Source organism: Aegilops tauschii, chromosome 5, assembly GCF_002575655.3.
Source record: "Aegilops tauschii subsp. strangulata cultivar AL8/78 chromosome 5, Aet v6.0, whole genome shotgun sequence".
NCBI lineage: Eukaryota > Viridiplantae > Streptophyta > Magnoliopsida > Poales > Poaceae > Aegilops > Aegilops tauschii.
Window position 1 is genome coordinate 3327076 of NC_053039.3, and position 26311 is coordinate 3353386.

The 26311-nt window shown below is 45.6% G+C and overlaps 1 long non-coding RNA gene across 1 annotated transcript; it reads left to right on the top strand.

Moving 5' to 3' along the window:
- The first annotated feature begins 20299 nt into the window (after positions 1–20299).
- LOC141022252 (uncharacterized) lies at positions 20300–23464 on the top strand. Its single transcript, XR_012183543.1, has 2 exons — positions 20300–21124; positions 22845–23464. It is a non-coding gene; the product is annotated as an uncharacterized lncRNA (long non-coding RNA).
- Positions 23465–26311: the final 2847 nt, after the last annotated feature.

Consider the following 26311-nt stretch of genomic DNA (forward strand, 5'->3'; position numbering starts at 1 on the left):
GAACCAGTAGTAAAGAGGTTGTGGCAGGCTGTTTTTAGTCCCACCTCGCTCCCATAGCAAGATTTTGTTGGGAATCGTAGCATAATTTAAAATTTTCCTACGCTCACCAAGATGCATCTATGGAGTCTACTAGCAACGAGGGGAAAGGAGTGGATCTACATACCCTTGTAGATCGCGAGCGGAAGCGTTCCAATGAACGTGGATGACGGAGTCGTACTCGCCGTGATCCAAATCACCGATGACCGAGTGCCGAACGGACGGCACCTCCGCGTTCAACACACGTACGGTGCAGCGACGTCTCCTCCTTCTTGATCCAGCAAGGGGGAAGGAGAGGTTGATGGAGATCCAGCAGCACGACGGCGTGGTGGTGGATGTAGCGGGTCTCGTGCAGGGCTTCGCCGAGCTTCTACGAGAGAGAGAGGTGTTGCAGGGGAGGAGGGAGGCGCCCAAGGCTGTTGTATGCTGCCCTCCCTCCCCCCCTTTATATAGGCCCCTAGGGGGGTGCGCCAGCCCCAAGAGATGGGATCTCAAGGGGGGGCGGCGGCCACAAGGGGGGGAAGGGGTTGCCTTGCCCCCCAAGGCAAGGGGGAACTCCCCCCTAGGGTTCCCAACCCTAGGCGCATGGGGGCAGGCCCAAGGGGGGCGCCCCAGCCCACTAGGGGCTGGTTCCCTTCCACTTTCAGCCCACGGGGCCCTCCGGGACAGGTGGCCCCACCCGGTGGTCCTGGTACAATACCGATAACCCCCGAAACTTTCCCGGTGGCCGAAACTGGACTTCCTATATATAATTCTTCACCTCCGGACCATTCCGGAACCTCTCGTGACGTCCGGGATCTCATCCGGGACTCCGAACAACTTTCGGGTTTCCGCATACATATATCTCTACAACCCTAGCGTCACCGGACCTTAAGTGTGTAGACCCTACGGGTTCGGGAGACATGCAGACATGACCGAGACGCCTCTCCGGTCAATAACCAACAGCGGGATCTGGATACCCATGTTGGCTCCCACATGTTCCACGATGATCTCATCGGATGAACCACGGTGTCGAGGATTCAATCAATCCGTATGCAATTCCCTTTGTCAAACGGTATGTTACTTGCCCGAGATTCGATCGTCGGTATCCCAATACCTTGTTCAATCTCGTTACCGGCAAGTCTCTTTACTCGTACCGCAATGCATGATCCCGTGACTAACGCCTTAGTCACATTGAGCTCATTATGATGATGCATTACCGAGTGGGCCCAGAGATACCTCTCCGTCACACGGAGTGACAAATCCCAGTCTCGATCCGTGCCAACCCAACAGGCACTTTCGGAGATACCCGTAGTGCACCTTTATAGTCACCCAGTTACGTTGTGACGTTTGGCACACCCAAAGCACTCCTACGGTATCCGGGAGTTGCACGATCTCATGGTCTAAGGAAAAGATACTTGACATTGGAAAAGCTCTAGCAAACGAAACTACACGATCTTTTATGCTATGCTTAGGATTGGGTCTTGTCCATCACATCATTCTCCTAATGATGTGATCCCGTTATCAATGACATCCAATGTCCATAGTCAGGAAACCATGACTATCTGTTGATCAATGAGCTAGTCAACTAGAGGCTTACTAGGGACACGTTGTGGTCTATGTGTTCACACATGTATTACGATTTCCGGACAATACAATTATAGCATGAACAATAGACGATTATCATGAACAAAGAAATATAATAATAACCATTTATTATTGCCTCTAGGGCATATTTCCAACAGTCTCCCACTTGCACTAGAGTCAATAATCTAGTTACATTGTGATGAATCGAACACCCATTGCGTCCTGGTGTCGATCATGTTTTGCCCTAGGGAGAGGTTTAGTCAACGGATCTGCTACATTCAGGTCCGTGTGCACTTTACAAATATCTATGTCTCCATTTTGAACACTTTCACGAATGGAGTTGAAGCGACGCTTGATATGTCTGGTCTTCCTGTGAAACCTGGGCTCCTTCGCAAGGGCAATAGCTCCAGTGTTGTCACAGAAGAGAGTCATTGGGCCCGACGCATTGGGAATCACCCCTAGGTCGGTAATGAACTCCTCCATCCAGAATGCTTCCTGTGCTGCCTCCGAGGCTGCCATGTATTCCGCTTCACATGTAGATCCCGCCACGACGCTTTGCTTGCAACTGCACCAGCTTACTGCTCCTCTATTCAAAATATACACGTATCCGGTCTGTGACTTCGAGTCATCCAGATCTGTGTCGAAGCTAGCGTCGACGTAACCCTTTACGACGAGCTCTTCGTCACCTCCATAAACGAGAAACATATCCTTAGTCCTCTTCAGGTACTTCAGGATATTCTTGACCGCTGTCCAGTGTTCCTTGCCGGGATTACTTTGGTACCTTCCTACCAAACTTACGGCAAGGTTTATATCAGGTCTGGTACACAGCATGGCATACATAATAGACCCTATGGCTGAGGCATAGGGGATGACACTCATCTGTTCTATATCTTCTGCCGTGGTCGGGCATTGAGCCGTGCTCAATTGCACACCTTGCAATACAGGCAAGAACCCCTTCTTGGACTGATCCATACTAAACTTCTTCAATATCTTGTCAAGGTATGTACTCTGTGAAAGACCAATGAGGCGTCTTTATCTATCTCTATAGATTTTGATGCCTAATATATAAGCAGCTTCTCCAAGGTCCTTCATTGAAAAACACTTATTCAAATAGGCCTTTATACTTTCCAAGAATTCTATATCATTTCCCATCAATAGTATGTCATCCACATATAATATGAGAAATGCTACAGAGCTCCCACTCACTTTCTTGTAAACACAGGCTTCTCCATAAGTCTGTGTAAACCCAAACGCTTTGATCATCTCATCAAAGCGAATGTTCCAACTCCGAGATGCTTGCACCAGCCCATAAATTGAGCGTTGGAGCTTGCATACTTTCTTAGCATTCTTAGGATCGACAAAACCTTCCGGCTGCATCATATACAACTCTTCCTTAAGGAAGCCATTAAGGAATGCCGTTTTGACGTCCATCTGCCATATCTCATAATCATAGTATGCGGCAATTGCTAACATGATTCGGACGGACTTCAGCTTCGCTACGGGTGAGAAAGTCTCATCGTAGTCAACCCCTTGAACTTGTCGATAACCCTTAGCGACAAGTCGAGCTTTGTAGATGGTCACATTACCATCTGCGTCCGTCTTCTTCTTAAAGATCCATTTGTTTTCTATGGCTCGCCGCTCATCGGGCAAGTCAGTCAAAGTCCATACTTTGTTTTCATACATGGATTCTATCTCGGATTTCATGGCTTCTAGCCATTTGTCGGAATCCGGGCCCGCCATCGCTTCTTCATAGTTCGAAGGTTCACCGTTGTCTAACAACATGATTTCTAGGACAGGGTTGCCGTACCACTCTGGTGCGGAACGTGTCCTTGTGGACCTACGAAGTTCAGCAACTTGATCTGAAGCTTCATGATCATCATCATTAACTTCCTCCCCAGTCGGTGTAGGTACTACAGGAACATTTTCCCGCGCTGTGCTACTTTCCGGTTCGGAAGGGGTGACTGTCACCTCATCAAGTTCCACTTTCCTCCTACTCAATTCTTTCGAGAGAAACTCCTTCTCCAGAAAGGACCCGTTCTTTGCAACGAAGATCTTGCCTTCGGATCTGAGGTAGAAGGTATACCCAATAGTTTCCTTAGGGTATCCTATGAAGACGCATTTTTCCGATTTGGGTTCGAGCTTTTCAGGTTGAAGTTTCTTGACATAAGCATCGCATCCCCAGACTTTTAGAAACGACAGCTTAGGTTTCTTCCCAAACCATAATTCATACGGTGTCGTCTCAACGGATTTAGACGGTGCCCTATTTAAAGTGAATGCGGCAGTCTCTAAAGCATAGCCCCAAAATGAGAGCGGTAAATCGGTAAGAGACATCATAGATCGCACCATATCCAATAGAGTGCGATTACGACGTTCAGACACACCATTTCTCTGAGGTGTTCCAGGCGGCGTGAGTTGTGAAACTATTCCACATTTCCTTAAGTGTGTACCAAATTCGTGACTTAAATATTCTCCACCACGATCTGATCGTAAGAATTTTATTTTTCTGTCACGTTGATTCTCAACCTCACTCTGAAATTCCTTGAACTTTTCAAAGGTTTCAGACTTGTGTTTCATTAGGTAGACATACCCATATCTACTTAAATCATCAGTGAGAGTGAGAACATAACGATATCCTCCACGAGCCTCAACACTCATTGGACCGCACACATCGGTATGTATGATTTCCAATAAGTTGGTTGCTCGCTCCATTGTTCCGGAGAACGAAGTCTTGGTCATCTTACCCATGAGACATGGTTCGCACGTGTCAAATGATTCGTAATCAAGAGACTCCAAAAGTCCATCTGCATGGAGCTTCTTCATGCGCTTGACACCAATGTGACCAAGGCGGCAGTGCCACAAGTATGTGGGACTATCGTTATCAACTTTACATCTTTTGGTATTCACACTATGAACATGTGTAACATCACGTTCGAGATTCATCAAAAATAAACCATTGACCAGCGGGGCATGACCATAAAACATATCTCTCAAATAAATAGAACGACCATTATTCTCAGATTTAAATGAGTAGCCATCTCGAATTAAACGAGATCCAGATACAATATTCATGCTCAAAGCTGGCACTAAATAACAATTATTGAGGTTTAAAACTAATCCCGTAGGGAGATGCAGAGGTAGCGTGCCGACAGCGATCACATCGACCTTGGAACCATTCCCGACGCGCATCGTCACCTCGTCCTTCGCCAGTCTCCGTTTATTCCGTAGTTCCTGTTTTGAGTTACAAATATGAGCAACCGCACCGGTATCAAATACCCAGGAGCTACTACGAGTACTGGTAAGGTACACATCAATTACTAGTATATCACATATACCTTGGGTGTTGCCGGCCTTCTTCTTGTCCGCTAAGTATTTGGGGCAGTTCCGCTTCCAGTGACCACTTCCCTTGCAATAAAAGCACTCAGTCTCGGGCTTGGGTCCATTCTTTGACTTCTTCCCGGTAACTGGCTTACCGGGCGCGGCAACTCCCTTGCCGTCCTTCTTGAAGTTCTTCTTACCCTTGCCCTTCTTGAACTTAGTGGTTTTATTCACCATCAACACTTGATGTTCTTTTCTGATCTCTACCTCAGCTGATTTCAGCATTGAATATACCTCGGGAATGGTCTTTTCCATCCCCTGCATATTGTAGTTCATCACAAAGCTCTTGTAGCTTGGTGGAAGCGACTGGAGGATTCTGTCAATGACCGCGTCATCCGGGAGATTAACTCCCAGCTGAGACAAGCGGTTGTGCAACCCAGACATTCTGAGTATGTGCTCACTAACAGAACTGTTCTCCTCCATTTTACAGCTGAAGAACTTGTCGGAGACATCATATCTCTCGACCCGGGCATGAGCTTGAAAAACCAGTTTCAGCTCCTCGAACATCTCATATGCTCCATGTTTCTCAAAACGCTTTTGGAGACCCGGTTCTAAGCTGTAAAGCATGCCGCACTGAACGAGGGAGTAATCATCAGCACGCTGCTGCCAAGCGTTCATAACGTCTTGGTTCTCAGGGATTGGTGCTTCACCTAGCGGTGCTTCTAGGACATAATCTTTCTTGGCTGCTATGAGGATGATCCTCAGGTTCCGGACCCAGTCCGTATAGTTGCTGCCATCATCTTTCAGCTTGGTTTTCTCTAGGAACGCGTTGAAATTGAGGACAACGTGGGCCATTTGATCTACAATACATAGTGTAAAGATTTAGACTAAGTTCATGATAATTAAGTTCATATAATCAAATTATTTAATGAACTCCCACTCAGATAGACATCCCTCTAGTCATCTAAGTGAAACATGATCCGAATTCGACTAGGCCGTGTCCAATCATCACGTGAGACGGACTAGTCAAGATCGGTGAACATCTCCATGTTGATCGTATCTTCTATACGACTCATGCTCGACCTTTTGGTCCTCCGTGTTCCGAGGCCATGTCTGTACATGCTAGGCTCGTCAAGTGAACCTAAGTGTATTGCGTGTGTTCCGAGGCCATGTCTGTACATGCTAGGCTCGTCAACACCCGTTGTATTCGAACGTTAGAATCTATCACACCCGATCATCACGTGGTGCTTCGAAACAACGAACCTTCGCAACGGTGCACAGTTAGGGTGAACACTTTCTTGAAATTATTATAAGGGATCATCCTACTTGCTACCGTCGTTCTAAGCAAATAAGTTGCAAAAACATGATAAACATCACATGCAATCAAATAGTGACATGATATGGCCAATATCATCATGCTCCTTTGATCTCCATCTTCGGGGCACCATGATCATCTTTGTCACCGGCATGACACCATGATCTCCATCATTGTGTCTTCATGAAGTCGTCACGCCAACGATTACTTCTACTTCTATGGCTAACTCTTTTAGCAATAAAGTAAAGTAATTTACATGGCGTTTATTTAATGACACGCAGGTCATACAAAATAATAAAGACAACTCCTATGGCTCCTGCCGGTTGTCATACTCATCGACATGCAAGTCGTGATTCTTATTACAAGAATATGATCAATCTCATACATCACATATATCATTCATCACATCTTCTGGCCATATCACATCACATAGCACTTGCTGCAAAAACAAGTTAGACGTCCTCTAATTGTTGTTGCAAGTTTTTACGTGGTTTGTAGGTTTCTAGCAAGAACGTTTTCTTACCTACGTATGACCACAGCGTGATTTGCCAATTTCTATTTATCCTTCATAAGGACCCTTTTCATCGAATCCGTTCCGACTAAAGTAGGAGAGACAGACACCCGCTAGCCACCTTATGCAACTTGTGCATGTCAGTCGGTGGAACCAGTCTCACGTAAGCGTACGTGTAAGGTCGGTCCGGGCCGCTTCATCCTACAATGCCGACGAAACAAGAAACGACTAGTAGCGGCAAGAAGAATTGGCAAACTCAACGCCCACAACTGCTTTGTGTTCTACTCGTGCATAGTAACTACGCATAGGCCTGGCTCATGATGCCACTGTTGGGAATCGTAGCATAATTTAAAATTTTCCTACGCTCACCAAGATGCATCTATGGAGTCTACTAGCAACGAGGGGAAAGGAGTGGATCTACATACCCTTGTAGATCGCGAGCGGAAGCGTTCCAATGAACGTGGATGACGGAGTCGTACTCGCCGTGATCCAAATCACCGATGACCGAGTGCCGAACGGACGCACCTCCGCGTTCAACACACGTACGGTGCAGCGACGTCTCCTCCTTCTTGATCCAGCAAGGGGGAAGGAGAGGTTGATGGAGATCCAGCAGCACGACGGCGTGGTGGTGGATGTAGCGGGTCTCGTGCAGGGCTTCGCCGAGCTTCTACGAGAGAGAGAGGTGTTGCAGGGGAGGAGGGAGGCGCCCAAGGCTGTTGTATGCTGCCCTCCCTCCCCCCTTTATATAGGCCCCTGGGGGGTGCGCCAGCCCCAAGAGATGGGATCTCAAGGGGGGGCGGCGGCCACAAGGGGGGGAAGGGGTTGCCTTGCCCCCCAAGGCAAGGGGGAACTCCCCCCTAGGGTTCCCAACCCTAGGCGCATGGGGGCAGGCCCAAGGGGGGCGCCCCAGCCCACTAGGGGCTGGTTCCCTTCCACTTTCAGCCCACGGGGCCCTCCGGGACAGGTGGCCCCACCCGGTGGACCCCCGGGACCCTTCCGGTGGTCCTGGTACAATACCGATAACCCCCGAAACTTTCCCGGTGGCCGAAACTGGACTTCCTATATATAATTCTTCACCTCCGGACCATTCCGGAACCTCTCGTGACGTCCGGGATCTTATCCGGGACTCCGAACAACTTTCGGGTTTCCGCATACATATATCTCTACAACCCTAGCGTCACCGGACCTTAAGTGTGTAGACCCTACGGGTTCGGGAGACATGCAGACATGACCGAGACGCCTCTCCGGTCAATAACCAACAGCGAGATCTGGATACCCATGTTGGCTCCCACATGTTCCACGATGATCTCATCGGATGAACCACGGTGTCGAGGATTCAATCAATCCGTATGCAATTCCCTTTGTCAAACGGTATGTTACTTGCCCGAGATTCGATCGTCGGTATCCCAATACCTTGTTCAATCTCGTTACCGGCAAGTCTCTTTACTCGTACCGCAATGCATGATCCCGTGACTAACGCCTTAGTCACATTGAGCTCATTATGATGATGCATTACCGAGTGGGCCCAGAGATACCTCTCCGTCACACGGAGTGACAAATCCCAGTCTCGATCCGTGCCAACCCAACAGGCACTTTCGGAGATACCCGTAGTGCACCTTTATAGTCACCCAGTTACGTTGTGACGTTTGGCACACCCAAAGCACTCCTACGGTATCCGGGAGTTGCACGATCTCATGGTCTAAGGAAAAGATACTTGACATTGGAAAAGCTCTAGCAAACGAAACTACACGATCTTTTATGCTATGCTTAGGATTGGGTCTTGTCCATCACATCATTCTCCTAATGATGTGATCCCGTTATCAATGACATCCAATGTCCATAGTCAGGAAACCATGACTATCTGTTGATCAACGAGCTAGTCAACTAGAGGCTTACTAGGGACACGTTGTGGTCTATGTGTTCACACATGTATTACGATTTCCGGACAATACAATTATAGCATGAACAATAGACGATTATCATGAACAAAGAAATATAATAATAACCATTTATTATTGCCTCTAGGTCATATTTCCAACAGATTTTTACCACCTTAAATATGTTACTTCTCAAACTATCACAAGCACTTGGTCTTCATTGAACTCTATGTGTAGAATTTGTGGTCGCAATATGAGTCTTCACCGGTTTCTAAACCGTTGAGGACTCATATTGACAATTCAGATTGTACACAAAAAGATCATTGATAATCAATGTATTTTTTATGATAATCAATGTTTTTTAAACTTTTTTGAACTCCAGCCTATTTTTGCGTTCAGTATGCAGCATTTAAAGCGACGTCATCAATTTCCAACATGTTCTGACATCATTTGCTGTTTTTCAGTCATTTACCGATTTGTTTAGAGAGCTAGTAGAAAAAGGGTCAAATGTGAAGCACATTAGTGCCGGTTTGATTTTGAGCCGGCACTAATGTGTCCATTAGTGCCGGTTCCAACGGCTAGGTGGGCGGAGATCATTAGTACCGGTTCGTGAGCAACCTTTAGTACCGGTTCGTGTCACGAACCGGTACTAATGAGGCTGCGTCAGGCTGTGGTCAGGCTGGGGCCCCACGGGCACCTTTAGTACCGGTTCATGCCATGAACCGGTACTATAGTTTCTTAGTAAGCTGTTTTTTAGTCCCACCTCGTGAAGAGAGTGGCACTAGGAGCGGTTTATAAGCCCTGAGTGCAGAGACGATGAAGGAGAGGCGCAATGCTCATCTGCACGTTCCTTAGCTTTAAGCCTTGAGGAATAGTGTAGACTGCACGGAGCTATGTGCAGTGCAGTTTGCACTATTCCGAAAGGCTTGAAGCTAATTAACGAGCATTGTGCCTCTTTTTTATGGGCACTTCATTTTTTAAAGTATTGAACTACGGTCACATGTATTTAGGAAAGATTGTAAGATTTTTACTATTAGTCCTCAGTGCATCTTTTGCATACATTATTTTTCAAGCTAAACTTTCATTGCTAAGTATATTAATTACTATACGATGTTCTTCAACAGGGACTCCCGATGACAGTTGTGCCTCAGTGGATCGAGACTAAAGGTCGCATGTCAATTGTTAGCTTACGGCCAAGATATCCTACAGTGCACATGAGTGCATTCAGGATTTCTGAAAGCGATGAATGCTTAATAGTGAAAGATTGGAGCAAAATTGTTAACGATCGCAGAGAAGTACTAGGGGGCAGTAATCAGAAGCGCAACCCACGATTAGGAGACAGGTTCATCTGCATGCTCCAATATGACGAATCAGGAGAGCTATACATGTTCTATGCTATTTTACCTGAGAGAGAGCAACAGGAGTGATTTAGCTAGTTATCATGCTCTTAGTACTTGTTGTCCTCTCATGCGTGTCCGTGTTCTTCGTCCTGAACTTAATCTCAAAGAGTGATTTGCTTTTGTGGTGTTATGAACGCTTATAATATCATGACCATGTTGAACTCGATGATATCTTTGCTAGCTAGTATATACTGTTGTTGGTGATGATATGATGCAAGAGTTTTTATATTAATATGATGATGATGATGATGAGTTATTATATCATTTATGAAAGAAACCGCGTATTAGTTTCAACTGGATGGATCCTAGCTAAGTGATCAAGTATATGCCATATCCATATTACTTAGATCACTAAGTGATCAAGTAATATGGATATGGCATATACTTGATCACTTAGCTAGGATCCACGTGCATCCGGTCGAAACTAATCTGCGGTACTTTCACCTAATGATTTAACAACTCATTATAATGTAAAACAATCACTAAATTAAATTGAAAACACAAAACTAAAGAAAAAATAAAAATTAAAACCAAAACACACCCAAACATTTAGTACCGGTTGGTACTAATGTCCTACACGCACCCGGGCCTGGCTCGTGCCACGTGGTGGCACGTTAGCGCCGGTTCGGTACTAAAGGGGGGGGGGGGCTTTAGTCTCCACTCTTTAGTGCCGGTTGCAGAACCGGCACTAAAGGCCCTTACGAACCGGCGCTAAAGCCCGGTTCTGCACTAGTGTGATGAGTGACATATAAATGGAGGCCTGGCCACCTAATCACAAGTGCCATAAAATAGTGGTGTGCACGCATTGATACAAGTCTGCAACGCAATGAACACACTGCATGCATTGATCGCATTGTTGAGCCAGGGACCATGAGACTTAGTATTCACATTTGTATTCACTGTCGTATAGCCCATGTTTGTTACGTATTGAAAATAATGCTATATTAAATACAGATCTCAAAGCACAAACATACGGATTGGATATGCTCCTCGCGTGGAACCATGTCTCAAAAATCCGCGTCCTATCAATCATTATTACTTCCTTTTCAGAAAAAAAATATAAAACATTATTCCTTAACAATATAAATGCAAAGTCCATATTAGCCAATAGGTATCGCCTGACGTGAGATAGAGATCACATCGGGGTTGCTATGAATGGGCCGGCTCAGGTAGGTTCTAGGTTAGTTCATCATTTTTCCTGTTCTCACTTTGATTCATTTTTTGCTTTTTCTTCTTATTTTCGTAAATATTGTAAATACATATTTTCCAGAGCAAAATAAATTTTAAAATGGTGAACTCAAAAAATGTTAACGCAATGTCAAAACATGTTAGTTTATTAAAAAAATATGTTTGCAGTGTACAATTTTTTTTCCTTATATTTAGAAAATACTCATGCATTAAAAAAAAAGGAACTGACATTATCACCATGTATTTTGAAAATGTTAAATGTGTATAAAAATTTCTTCTTGATTTACATAAAATGTACAAATGTGTATGAAAGAAGTCGATATCCAAAACATAAATTTGAAATTTTTTAATTGTTTATTAGAAAAAAAGTTAAACATGCCTAAAAATGTTCCTGATTTATATAAAAAAGTACAATATGTATACTAAAAATGTAGACACAAACATTTAGAAAATGTTAATCATGTTTGATATATTTTGAACATGTATAAAAAATTTCTACAATGTATAGGAAAAAGGTAAACTTCAAAATATAAAATTTTAAAAAATTGATTATGTATTTGAAAAAGTTTAAATATGCCTAAAAACATTTATTTCAAAAGAAAATGTTGATAATGTATTTTACAAATATTGAACGTGTATAAAAATGTTTCTACTTGACGTTGTCCTGAACTTGGTGCTAAGCACGTCGACTCCCCAATCATGGGCTGGACCGACGAACCCAGGCAACTGATAAGTGGGCCAAGTTTTCCATGCCCCCCGGCATACTCAAGATGGAATCCTCCGAAGACTTACGCATACTCTAGGACACATTTGAATCATCGGCATGTTTATTCCTTGATGTAACCGACCTACATGTAACCCTAGGTACCCCGGTGCCTATATAAGCCGAGGAGTTTTAGACCATAGGGCTAGACTCGTTCACATGCGATCTCAAGGTAGATCATCTTGTACTTTGTATCCGATCCACAATCAATACAAAGAAGCATGACGTAGGGTTTACCTCTTGATGAGGGCCTGAACCTGGGTAAAACACAGTGTCCCCTTTCGTCATGTTACCATCAAATTAAGATCACCAACTCGGGACCCCCTATCTGACGTCTGCTGGATTCAACTCTGACATTGGTGGGCCACACTTGTTCCGCTAAGTGGTAAAAGCGGCTTGATGGCATCATCGTTCGACGATCGGATCTGCATCGGTGTAGATTCTATGTCGGGGTGCTCAAATCTCGGTTCAACCGAAACACCAGACCTTGAAGCTCCAACACCCCTCGTTGGGATATCGACCACGACGACCTAAACTCGGTGGATACACCCTCTACCATGACATCCTATATTCTTAAGAAATTGATCCCCACTACTACCAGTTTTCTCTACATGCACACTGTCCACATCACCATGCATGACACATCAGCGGTACACTGTCGATGTCAGCATGCATGACACATCAACGCTCAATTCCAAACACCGGCCAGTTTTCTTTTTATATCGTAATCAAAACACTAATTACTCAATCCACCACGCGGCCCACCTGCAATTAGTACCAACGTTTCTGCGACCCTATGTATCCCCAATCAACTCCTCCACCGATTGATTTTCCATGAAGTATACGGCATAAAATCTCCATCATCTCATGTCAAAAAAAAATCCATCTCCCCAATTAACTCCCCCACCAACTGGCTCTCTTTATCTCCATCTTCTCCACCAAACAAATGTAACCTGAAGATGCGGACCTTCAGGCCATGCGCCACCGAGAGGATGGTCACCAACTCATCATAGGTACCTGACGGCATAGCCCTCCACAAACTCGAACCTAAAGAACCTGCACAAGATGCCCAGCACCATCTTCATCTCCAGGTACGCCAGGTCCTTGCCTAGGAAGAGCCGCAGCACTGTGGAACGCCATGAACTTGCTGCGGAACCTGTCGTTATCGTTGGTCCACCGCTCAGGCCGGAAGCTAGCGGTGTCGGGGGCCCAATTGTACTCGATCCGCCCCATGGAGTAGAGCATGTAATTTCTGAAAAAAATAGCGCGCTATAGCGTCGCTAATAGCATGCTATAGCGTATTAAGAATTGCCTCGTTAAATATATCGGTGTATAATGTCTCGCTAATAGCATGCTATAGCGCGATATAACACGCTAATAGCATATTTTGAGATCGCCACTATTTTACTCTAGCGCGCTATTTTTTCCATTGCATGTAATACACCGTCCGCCCGCATGCATCTTGGTGTCGTTCGGGAGTACCTTTCCTTTGATGGTCCCAATAACTAGCCCATGAGATGGTAACTAATCACTTACCTTAATACCTAATTATATCTGACAAATTTACCTCGCGGGGGATGTCGTTAATTTAGTTTTATGCATGTATGTTTCCGCTCATACAAGTTATAATGTTGGGCGAAATTTGGAGTTCCTTATGTATCTCCCAATATCAGGCCATCTTATTCATGTCAGCTACTTCCTGATTCCTCCATGGCTCCATTCATAACCCTACTCTACTATCTTACTAACCATCCCTCCATGGTTTGCTGATTGTTTTTGGACGCCGATAACTGCCACACGTGTGGTATATATGACATGCACCTATACATCGTGTATGGTGTGAGCAGGAGGCAGTCCACACGGGCTGTGTGTGGGCGGACATTAGAATTGTCCATACATGTGGGCGTGGCTACTTCGTGCCACACGCCTAACAAGTACTACTCATCTCCATCCCGTGCGTGTGGCACGAAGCAAAAATGCCCACACGTCCTGGCGCAGCTACGTTAGGTACCCCGCGGGATGACGATTTAGTTGCCATCCTGGTTGGCAGATGTAGTTATTCGGGATGGCAAGTATAGTTGTAAAAGCATGGCAACTATATCTGTTTTGGTTAACTATAGTTGCCATGTCTAATTTATGGTAGTTGCCGTGTGTAATCAAACCGGAGTTGCCGTGTGTGATTAACTACTTGCCACGTGTGGTCCAACCATAGTTGCCATGTATTGTTAATCACAGTTGCCATGTGTGTTTATCTGGTTGCCACATACGCGCAACTGCAGTTGCCGTGTAGCAAAGAATCACAGTTGCCATGTGTGTGTACCGAGTAGCCACGTTTGCGTAACTGCAGTTGCCATCCACAAGATAGGAGTGTCGTGTGGGCGAAAAGCAGTTCGCCCACACGCGCATGACCTAGGTGGTGGCTGTGTGGGCGAAAAGCAGTTCGCCCACACAGCGTAGCTGGCAAACAGCGTGGTACGGGCGTGTGGGCAAACTCTCCAACGCCCACACACCAGCCCCGTCCTACGTGGCACACCAAATCCACCTTTTCGTGTCAAGATTCGTGCAAAAGATAGTGAACGACGATACAGACGTGTGGGCGTTAGTGTTTTCGTTGTTATTTGCCAGGCACATAGATGAATGGGTGTTTGTACTATTTGCTATCCCAACGATGCACGGTAATTAGTTATTCTTCAGGACTGTTATCAATTGTGTTATCTAATTTCGTATTCATGCTGGTTTGTAGGGAAGTGCTTATTAAATGACTCCACACAAGCTTTGAAGCCCTGGAGTGAAACCAGGAGCGTAATTAGTTTTCTCCATTAAGCATTTGATATAGCTATCAGGTGGTGCTATTTCCACTGAACTTTCAAAATTTGATTTGTGGTACCCTTGCCAATTGTCTCAAGGCTTCCTTCTCTAAACTTATGTAGCACCTACTTGGCTATACTTCGTAGAACTTATGTACTAAGATGCAGAAGACTGATTTACAACAGGGAGCCATATACATAAGTATCTCAAAAATACAATTTTTACATGACCTTCCGTGTCGTCTTCATTTTAGAATATATTGTGTGTGTGTATATACATTGGTTTGTGTATAAATCATATGAGATTAATTATGTCATATATTTATTAAAGTATCAAATAACAAACAGTTTGCTATCTTTATAATTAGTTAATTACACTCCAAAACTGTGTCTATTTTATTTATTTTCATCTTAAGATCATACATCTACTACGCAACAAAGATATTCAATTTATGTATTATCATATGCATAGGACTAAGAATTTGCGCAGCAACGCGCGGGGCGTCATCTAGTTAGATCTGGACGAGAAACCACAAACGATCATCCACCAAGTGCCGGTTTCACGCTAGCTGTGGGGTGGAATTTACACTTCACCGGACCAAGCTTGGAGCTCGGATGAGATGTAACCTATTAATATGAATGAGATATAATATATTAACAAGGTGGAGATTATGATGATCATGGGAGACGAGCCGCAAAGGTAAGTTACCGAGGTCATCAATGACGAGCCAAATGCCTTTAAGAATCGGGCTCTGTAAGTAGCCTTCTCTTTTAAGTTAGGCCGTTCGTTTTGCTGATTTCATCATTCCTGGCCGTCAGATCTACTTGATGTAGAAGAAAAAAGCAAGGCCTCTGGTTAATTGGGCCGCTTGAGGCAGCCCATTTCCACTCCGATCTGTCTCTGGATCGCTGCAGTTGTCCCTTGTACGTAAAAAAAGAAAAAGCGGTCGATAGGATGCAGGGGACTCATGCTCTGGATTTCGTATATATTCTTCCTCCCACACTGTTCGCTCATCCTCTCTAGCTTCCGGTGCCGATTGGGCGTCATGCTCTGGTAGGGTTCCTTCTATCTCTTTTTGTTTCATGTATGATTCATTTTTGTGCGAAGCAAGTAGATTATCCTCTTATGCCAAAAACTGTGCGTACAGGTGATGTTCATATTAGCTGTGCTCCATTGATTTCATTTTGGAGCGTGGCATTGGAATTGTTTTTGCTTAGCAGTTGCGTGCGCCACAACGACATTGGTCGCCAGCATCAAGCTGCCAGGTAATTCCTCGCCTCTAGGCCGCCGTTGCTCCGGACAAGTTCTGCTGCCCAAGTGTGAGACATTCCTCAACGCCTCTCTGCTCCAATCGCTTATCAAATTTGAAGTTGCCCCGAGGCAAATTGGAAGATGCAAGGAAGTTCTGTGCTCTCAGGCATCCCTCAGTTTAGCACAAACACAATTTTTATATGTGTATCATTCACACCATTGTGTTATTAATTATTGTGTTGTCAATAGTGGGCCATAATATGGAGGACTAAGATGCAGGAGGCATCCTTGGAGAGTGGAGATGCATGAGGAAGCATTGATACAGTGAGAGATACGACCTAAACTAGGATCATGTAAGGCAGCAGAGATCAACACCAAATCCGATAATAAAATAGTATATGTTTATTTCTAATCAGGTTTTGGTTCTAAACTTCAGATTGGTTTTGGAAAAGGGTTCTTGCTGCTGCTGGTGCAAGATCAATGTTATGGTAAACCAACTAAGATTCGTGCTTTGCATAGGGGTTTAGTTGGTCAGAGAGCTATGAACTTTATAGCATCACTGTTTGCCTTCTACTGTAAATCTGCAAAAGAAGGAATATATACAAATATATTTATTTCATATAGACTTGATGGTTTCCAACTTGATGAAAGAACAATGGATGAGAAGGGTTTATTTACAACTTAATGTTTTCCATACAACTTCCTTGCATAGGCCAACACATGACATTCCAATGCCTTGCTCCAACGGCTTTAACCATCTTGATTTGCTAAATGGTGACTCGTGTTCTCTAGAGATTTCTAATAGTAGATTTAAGTGCATGATTGCCGATGGGGATTGATCCCTCATGAATTCAACAAATATGGATTCTTCCTTCTCCATATTTGTGCCTGCCACTTATGAGTATCATAAGCATTGCCAGGCCAGTGTATCATGTCTTGCGAAGCTGGACTTTCTGCTTTCCAGTTGGCCCGCTGATGTGCAAATTGAGTTTTTTTGCTCTCAAAAAGATTGTATAATAAGTTTTTGAGTCTGAAAATTTTTGGTCGTGAAGGTTGGGGAGAGTGTCAGTTATTGAAACAAGAAAGTCTGCTGCTAAATAGGTTATATTCGCTTTCTATAGCCAGCATATGAAAAAATGTACTAAAGAACTGAGCATTATTTCTTATGGATTGTCATACTGTTATTCATGATCTCCTATAGTATGATCAGATCAATATAAAGTGTGTGGCTTCCATTTTTTAACAGGCTCTCATATTGAACTGTTACAGTGTTTATATTGGTTAGTGTTGGCTCATATGAAACTATCGCCAAGTGTTTATATTGGTTAGTGTTAACACCTACCTGATGGTTAGGTGGATATTTGATGAAAGCAGGAACTTTAATGTACATAGACAACCTAGGACCGCAGAGGAACGTCTCACCTAAAAGTTGGACCGTTTTTCTTATTTTACAGGATTTTGTAAATTTTCTGAAAGATGCAAATTTCAACATCCAGTTGATGGGTCTGCACCTGATTCCATTTCAAAGTGGGAGCCTTCTCAGCAACCTGTGATGCTTACTCTTGCTGGCCTTCCAAGGAGAGAGGTAACATCCAGAAATAATCGTACTAGCCTGTTGATAATTCAGGATTATAAATGCGTTTGTGGTTCTTTGTTGCTAAAACATTCCCTTCCCATGTCGGGTTGGTGAATCAGCCGTTGTATTGTAGTAAGCCGTTGGCAGTAGTCCTTTCACCATAAGGATCTCTCAATTGCTGAAAACTAACTAAATATCACTATGAGCTTTTACGGTGAGGAATGATGAATATTACCATGCTGCTATGCATGGTAGGATGCCTCTCACTGCTGAATCATAATTTCATGAAATGTTGTTGTCAAATGCAAATACTGAGTGTGTTCTATAGTCCACTTTGCATACCTTTTGTCTTTGCTTTCTTGGATAGTTATTCATTAGTCGGTGTCATCGGTTATAACTTCACATCGTCAATGTTCAGCTTCTTTTTCAAACACCCGTGGAAGTTGCTGCAGGACACATCACGGGACGGACGCAAAGGCTGTCACAGGCAGAGTAGAGCGAGGTCGATGCAGCGGCCGGGCGTGGTCTAGAGAACCGGTGGCCGGTGGTGCGTGAGTTGGAGGCGAGGTGACGGCGTTGACTAGGACGCGTCGTAGATCCTCATCGTGCCTCCGGGAGAGGAGCTCGTCGAGGATCCCCTCTTCTCCATGGATCCACGACGGAGGGTGCTCGTGCCTTTCATATTCCATTCCAGTGCTGGAAACATACATCTTTCCATTTGATGGACTTCTGTTCTAATGTAATTCCAGGGTCATATGTGGAGGAGTGGATTTGAAAGGAAAGAATTCCAATTAGTTGCTTTTGAGGATGTTCCAGAGGCACTAAAGAACTGCCGGTCTCATCATATGACGGTATGTATCTATTTGGTCATCACGTATATTGTATAAACATAAAATGATGCACTCAATGCACTGCGCTCTTTCCTATTTTTGTTGTGTCTATTCCTATCAATCAACTAAGATAAATATCACAACTCAAAGTTTTAATCCTGAAGTTACATTGTCATGGTAGTAATGTTTGCCTAAAGGTGACTTAACAGAGCTAGATGTTTGCTAGAATACATTAAACGGCTGATTTATACCTGTTAATGTATGTGTCATCGCTTGTTCATACAAATGTAGTGTGCTAATGAATTCAGTCTATAAGGCAATAGCAGTACACACTAGTAGAAAACAGGGCTTTGGTCACAGGGCAGTATTCACATTAGTCCCGGTTCAGTCACGAACCGGGACTAATGTGAGCATTCGTCCCGGTTCGTGCGGCTAAGGCATTAGTCCCGGTTCACCTGGGCCCTTTAGTCCCGGTTGGTGCCACCAACCGGGACTAAAGGTTAGACCTTTAGTCCCGGTTGGTGCCACCAACCGGTACTAACGGGCTTTGAGGCATTAGTACCGGTTCATGGCACGAACCGGTACTAAAGGTCCCATTTTCAAACTCTACCCCCCTGGACCGCCTTTTCAGTTTTAAAAAAAACAAAAGAAAATGATGAAAATGTCAAAAAATAAAAAAAAATAAGTTTCCCATGTGATATGTGGTCTAGTTGTTGGGGAAATTTACAAATATGAATTTCGACTTTATTTGCAAAATCTCTCTGGAATTTGAAAAATGGGCATAACTTTTGCATACGAACTCGGATGAAAAAGTTTTTTATATGAAAAATCATCTACTCGAAAAGTTACATCCGAATTTAACCGGGGAACTCTGTTTAACATTTTCAAAATCCTCAAAAACCTAACAGAAAAAAAGTTACAGGGCTTTTAAGATCTAGAGTGGAAAAAATCGAAAAAATTTCAAACTTACTAGTGGTGCGCCACTAGTAACAGAAAAAATATAGTTTCAATTTTTTTTTGGAAAAAATGTGGTCAAATATGGTCAAACTATGGTCAAACAATGGTCAAACTAATTATTCTAGAATATTAGTGTTACTAAATAATTATTTCAGTTATTTTGAATTTTGGTCAAATCTGGTCAAACTGTGGTCAAACAATGGTCAAACTAATTATTCTAGAATATTAGTGTTACTAAATAATTTTTTCAGTTATTTTGAATTTTGGTCAAATCTGATCAAACTGTGGTCAAACAATGGTCAAACTAATTATTCAAGAAATATTAGTGTTACTAAATAATTATTATTTTTTAAAACAATAGTTTCAAACTCAAACAGTGAAATGTGTCACTTCATGCTCAAGCAAAATTCCTGAGGGTTAATAGGATTGACATCTTACTATTGTCAGGAAAACAACAAGTGCAGACTTGGAAACGAGGGAGAATAGAACCCGGAAGTTAAGCGTGCTCAGGCTGGGGGAGTGGGAGGATGGGTGACCGTTCGGGAAGTTAGATGATTTGGAATGATGAGGGGTGATTAGAGATTAAATTGAGCAGTGATGAGGGGTGATTAGAGATTAGAGGTTAAAATAATTCAGAAATTTGAAAATCGGGAAAAAAATTCAAAAAAAATTTAGAAAAAAAATTATTTAGTACCAATTGGTGTTACCAACCGGGACTAAAGGTGGACCTCCAAGCAGCAGCCACGTGGAGGGCCTTTAGTCCCGGTTCGTATAAGAACCGGGACTAAAGGGGGACCTTTAGTAACGACCCTTTAGTCCCTGTTCCAGAACCGGGACTAAAGGCCCTCTAGAACCGTAAAGGGAATATGATATTGGTCGCCAATGGCAACAATACCGCGCTTAGCTTCGGGAGTTTGATTTCTCGTTAAAAATCCATCATAATAATAGCCACTCTTCCAACACGTAGATAGACACTTGTTTTTTGCATGAGTCCTAAACAGACACTTGTTTGACAAGTGGATGCAGATCCATACTCTAACCCGTGCCGTGTAGTAGAATAGTTTATCATCCCGAAGATATGGGTTATTCTAATTAAAAGCATTAAACAGTTCCTCGCCAAATAAATCATTAAACGGTAGCCGAAAACAAGCGTGAGACTTTTTCAAAAAAAAAAGAAGCAGCGCAATACAGAAGACGGTCGCCTTTTAAAGGCTAGACATATAGATAGAGATAGATAGGTACACACGGTGAGCTGTTGCATCATCATCGTCTGTTGATCGCACGCAGTTCACCGGAGCTGGGGCCAAAAAGCCCCTCCCTCTGCTCGATCAGGACAAGCCAGAGGAGGAGAAACTGGAGCGTGGAGGCGCCGCTCCGGGGCCACACAACCACAACCCGTCACGCCCATGACTCCACGTACTCCCCAGGCCACGGGCTTCGCGCGTTGTCTGGCTGTAGCGCGAGCATTACCGCTCTATGCTTGGCTCCGCCATGAGCCAGGCCACGCGTCCGCCCTGGCATGACATGCGTCGTACTAGGCGGCGTCCACCTCCCTCTTATACACCTCGAAAGCACAAGGGGGGGGGGGGGAAGAGGAGCAAATTGTTTGTGTTGCGAGAGAGCATCTCCTTTCTTCCTCGTCATGTGAGGCAGCATGGAGTAGAGCGGAATAGCACAACACCGCACGGGACATCAATGGCGTCCACCTCCCTCCTCGACTGCGCAATCCTCGTAATCTTCCTCCTCCTCCTCCTCCTATGTGCTCGTTTCTCTCTCTCTCTCTCTCTCTCGCTTCCTGTCATGTGTCATGAGTGGCTGGCCTGAATTGTGCTTGGTTCTTGTCCCTCCCCATGGCAGGTTCTTCACTGACGAGCGCAGGAGCTTCCTCTATGAGCAAGTGAAGAAGGAGTCTATGCGAAGCTTCATTCGTCTGACTAGTGACCAAGTGACCAATACGCGTGGCGCCAATGGAGAACTACTCGAGGGACTTGCTGTGCGGCATCGGTTGGGGCGACGACGGTGAGCACAAGGTGCGGCTCTTGGATTCGCGGGCCGAGGTGGTGGATCTTAGCCTCGGGCTGTCGCTCGGGGGAGGGGGGCAGTTCAGGGCGGAGAGGAGCGGCGAGGGGCTCGCCAGGCCCTTGTCCGTCGCGTGCATCCAGGAGGTCTACGCCAACTATGTTGGATGCAGAGGCGGGGAACGGTGCCGACGTGCAGCCTTCGGCGACCCCGCAGCCGCAGCGCACTGGTTTCCTTCTGAACGGTGTCTTCGTTTCTGGGAGCACTTTCCTTGGGAGCACCGTTGCCACTGAGGTCCAGCCCTCGGCGGCCCCGCAAAGGAGTGGGAGTGGTTTTCTTTTGAACAACATCAAGGAAGAGGAGGAGCCCATGGCAACGCTTGGGCGAGCTTGTTCCCCTCCCAAGGTGATGTTTCCATAATGTTATATGTAATTCTGTATTTGTCTTTATAATAGCGTGATCAATTAATTTTATGCTCAGTAATGGTCTTTTTTTAGAACAGACACGTGCCAGCTCAAGCATGGCTCTCGTGCCCTGGGTGTGCATACATCTCATTGCTAAATATTTTGCTAGTTAGGTCAGGTTTAACGGATATGATTATTTTTATTTATCCGAGCATGAATAAAACAGTCATGGCCGTTACACCAGCTGACCTAACTAGCAAAATATTTACGAGTGAGATGTATGCACACCCAACACACGAGCGCCATGCATGCGTTGGCTCGTGTCTATTCTTAAAAAAAAGACCATTGTTGAGCATGAATTTAATTGATCGTCCTAAATAATAAGGACAAATACAGAATTACAGATAACATTATGGAAACATCACCTTGGGACGGGCACAATCTCGCCCTCAGCCTTTCCCTGGGCTCCTCCTCCTCCTTGATGTTGTTCAAAGGGAAACCACTCCCACTCCCTTGCGGGGTCACCGAGGGCTGGACCTCAACGCCAGCGGTGCTCCCAAGGAAAGTTCTCCCAAAAACGACGACGCCGTTGAGAGGGAAGCCACCGCCCTGTGGATGGGGGGTCACCGAGGGCTACACATCAACGTTGTTCACCGCCTCTGCATCCACCATAGTTGGCGCCACCTCTTGGATGCACGCAACCGACGAGGACCTTGCGAGCCCTCCGCCGCTCCTCCTCTCCACCCGAACTGCCCACCGATCGACAACCACATGCTAATGTCCACCACCTCGGCCCACGAATCCAAGAGCTGCGCCTTGTGCTCGCCGTCATCGCCCCCGCCGATGCCGCGCAGCAAGTCCCTCGAGTAGTTCTCCATCGGTGCCGCATATACTGGTCACTTGGTCACTAGTCAGAGGAAAATGAAGCTCTCGCACGGACTTGGTCGTCACTTGGTCAGAGAGGAAGCTCCCGCACTCGTCAGAGAAGAACCTGCCGCGGTGAGGGACAGGAACCAAGCACAATTCAGGCTAGTAACTCATGACACACGACAGGAAGAGAGAGAGAGAGAGAGAGAGAGAGAGAGAGAGAGAGAAACAAGCACATAGGAGGAGGAGGAGGTGGAAGATTACGAGGATTGCACAGACGAGGAGGGAGGTGGACTCCATTAATGTCTGGTGCGGTGTTGTGCTCTTCCACACTGCTCGACGTTGCCTCGCACGATGCTGAAGGAAGGAGACGCTCTCTCGCATTAAAAAAAATTGCTCCTCGGGGCCCCCCTTGTGCTTTCGAGGCATATAAGAGGGAGGTGGACGCCGCCCAGTACGACGCACGTCATGCCAGAGCGTGTCTCGCGGTGGAGCCAAACCGGAGTGGTAACGCTCGCGCTAGAGCCAGACGGAGGGAACGTGGGGCTACAGACGCGAGCGGCTGCGGCTGCGGCTGCGGCTGCATGGCCCCGGAGCGGCGCCTCCGTGCTTTAGTTTCGCCTCTGGCTTGTCTTGACTGAGCAGAGGGAGGGGCTTTTTGGCCCCATCTCCGGTGAACTGTGTGCGACCAACAGTCGATAATGATGCAACAACTCGCCGTGTGTACCCATCTATCTGTATCTATTTGTCTAGCCGCTTAAAAGCCGACCGTTTTATGTCTCACGCTTGCTTTTTTTTTTCTTTTTGCGAAAAAGTGTCACGCTTGTTTTCAGCCACTGTTTAATGCTTTTAATTCGAAGAACAACACGTATCTTGTGGATGATAAACTATTCCACTACATGGCAGGGGCTAGAGTTTGGATCTGCATCCACTTGTCAAACAAGTGTCGTAGTCAAAAATAATAATCAAGTGTCTGACTACGTGTTGAAGTGGCTAGGATTATGATCGATTATTTTTTGCGAGAAATCAAACTCCAGAAGAACAGGGCATCTCCAAGGCGACTCGTAAATTTCCTCCCGCACCCGTCCGCGGACATGGATGCGGGAGGCCGCCATCCAACCCTAGATGCATACATTTCAAACCCTTTTTCAACAAACTTGATGAAATTCATGCTAATCCATCTGGATTTCATATAAACATGACGGAGTTCATACAAACCGGACGAAAACGATTACATTTTGGACATACTTTCAACTAAAAAGGAACATACTAGTTTACGTCCGGCGGCGGCGGATATCCATTCCGACGATATGATACCCTTGACTAGTCTACTGTCGGCCGCGGCGGTCTCCAACGTCGTCCCCATGACTAGCTGCGGTGAGCCCCGGATGTATACGCTTCAGCGCAAAGAACAACTCGCTTCCCCACCGCTCATCAGAGTAGAACCGCCACCTGATACTTTAGCCGGATCGGAATGGTTCCCTACGCTGCACGAACCAAAGTTGGTTCTTGGGTAAAGGGACAACGCTAGCCGTCGAGAGGGCAAGACATCGGTTCTGTACACCGGCGGTGCCTCAGCGGTGGCCTTGATGGGACCCAAGCGGCCGTGTCCTCCCGTGTTTTACTTCTCCACGCTGATGGCGGAAGGCGCGGATGTGCAGGCCGCCACCTCGTCGACATTTGCACTGCCGGCTTCTTTCTCTGCTTGCATGGCGCGGCTACGCATGTGTCAACGGTGGATGGCGCGGTCGCAAGCACTGACGTGGTACGATGCGGTGTCATCGACGATGCTCATGCCACAATGCTCCCCATCGTGTCGGCCTGTACGTAGCAACTCGCCACTCCTCCGCGAGCTAGCTTGGAGCAGCGAGTTGCTGAACCACGCACCGGCTTGGGGCGGAAACTTGCTCCGTGAGGCTAGGTGAGGGAGATGGAGTAGCGAGCTTCCTCGCTAGTATGCGACGGGCTCGGCGGGCTACATAGCTGGAGAATTACTCTTCCTGCCCATCGGATGCCATCTTAAGAGTGGAGAAAATGGTGGAAGGAGAGATGGGGACCGGCGGAGTGGTGCGATTCTTGCATGGCGTTTGACCTCGTTTAAATAGAGGGAGGACGGGGGGACCTTGCCCGACGTTGCGTTTAATGCGGGCACGCTCATGAACAGACGTGTGGTCAGAGTATGTTTCTCGGCTTCCGCGCGGGTTTAATGAAGGAGTTTGAATGCGGCGACGAGGCGTGTTCAGCCCGGCGTGCAGCGGGCGGCACCCTCGGACGGGGCGCCGCTTCAATGGCAGAGGCGGTAAGAGGTCGCATCCACCCTGAACCACCTTCAACGTGGAGCGGCGCGCTCTACAGCGGCATGAATGAGGGCAACTGGCGACGGGTGGGAAGCGCCCTGGGAGGGGGGAGGGGTTTTGGTGGGCTATGGCGGTCAGAAACGAGCGTGACAGCATTCCGGACTCCGGCAAACCTTCCCCATGTTTGTCTCTGGTTTGCGGGAGAAAACACGTCCGGACCGTGCCGCGGACCGATACAGGACCGCGTTGGATTTCTTCCGCGTCTGGACTGATGCGAAAGTGCGGTATTGTTACCATCGGCAACCGATATTACAAATATTGTATTCCTTTACCGCATAATCGATACTGTTGATGTTGATTGCATATGGTGCCCATGCAAGTGGCAAAGAATCTTCCCCTGTTCAAAATATATTTGATCCATAATGGGACTAGACAGAATGTGATAAGTGTCACCGACTTATACAAATAATAGTCTAATGTTGATTATCTTCAAATAATGTGGTACTTTGACTTAAGAAAATAATAGTCTAGCACTAATTATTTTGAGATAACTGGCCAGCTTTAAATACTTCTAGTTAGAATCACATATACCTTCAAACTGAAATTTTATTCTACCCGTAAATTGTAGATTTTGTGTGAGACTATATGTGTCTATCTACATGTTAGGGAAGGAACTATGGTGAAAATCTCACCCAACTGCATCAACTTAAGTTTTAAGAAAGACTCTAAAAATAAAATATTCACCATGTGATCTGTCCCCCCACACCCACGCACACAGAAAGTAGAAGAGAAAAAGTCATATCGCGACTTCATCGTCGCCATCACCAAGCACCGGCCGACCCCGTGAGTCCATTACTTTCAACTTTCTGTACCGCCTAATGAGCATTGATGTTGAGCGTATATACCGTGAGCATGAAAATGACGGAGTATGTTCACCGTTTTACAAAAAAGTACAATGTGTGTGTGTGTGTGTGTGTGTGTGTGTGTGTGTGTGTGTGTGTGAGAGAGAGAGAGAGAGAGAGAGAGAGAGAGAGAGAGAGAGAAGGGGGAGTTGGCCCAAAATTCTAATTTCTGAATGTTTTTTTTTCATAAATGAATGTTGGGTTATCTGTATGAGCGCAACTGGTATGTGGGTCCTCTCCCGTGATTGGTGGTATAGTGAACTAAAATGGGTAATTAGTGGCATGAATTTGGTTAAATTGGACAAAAATGTGAAAAATCTTCTGAATGAGGTATTTTCTGTCACAATTGTGAAACTAGGGGGTGAAAAGTGAAATCAGCTCAATTTATTTATTTTGAATGCTGAATATTTGTTTTTGTGAAAATGAATG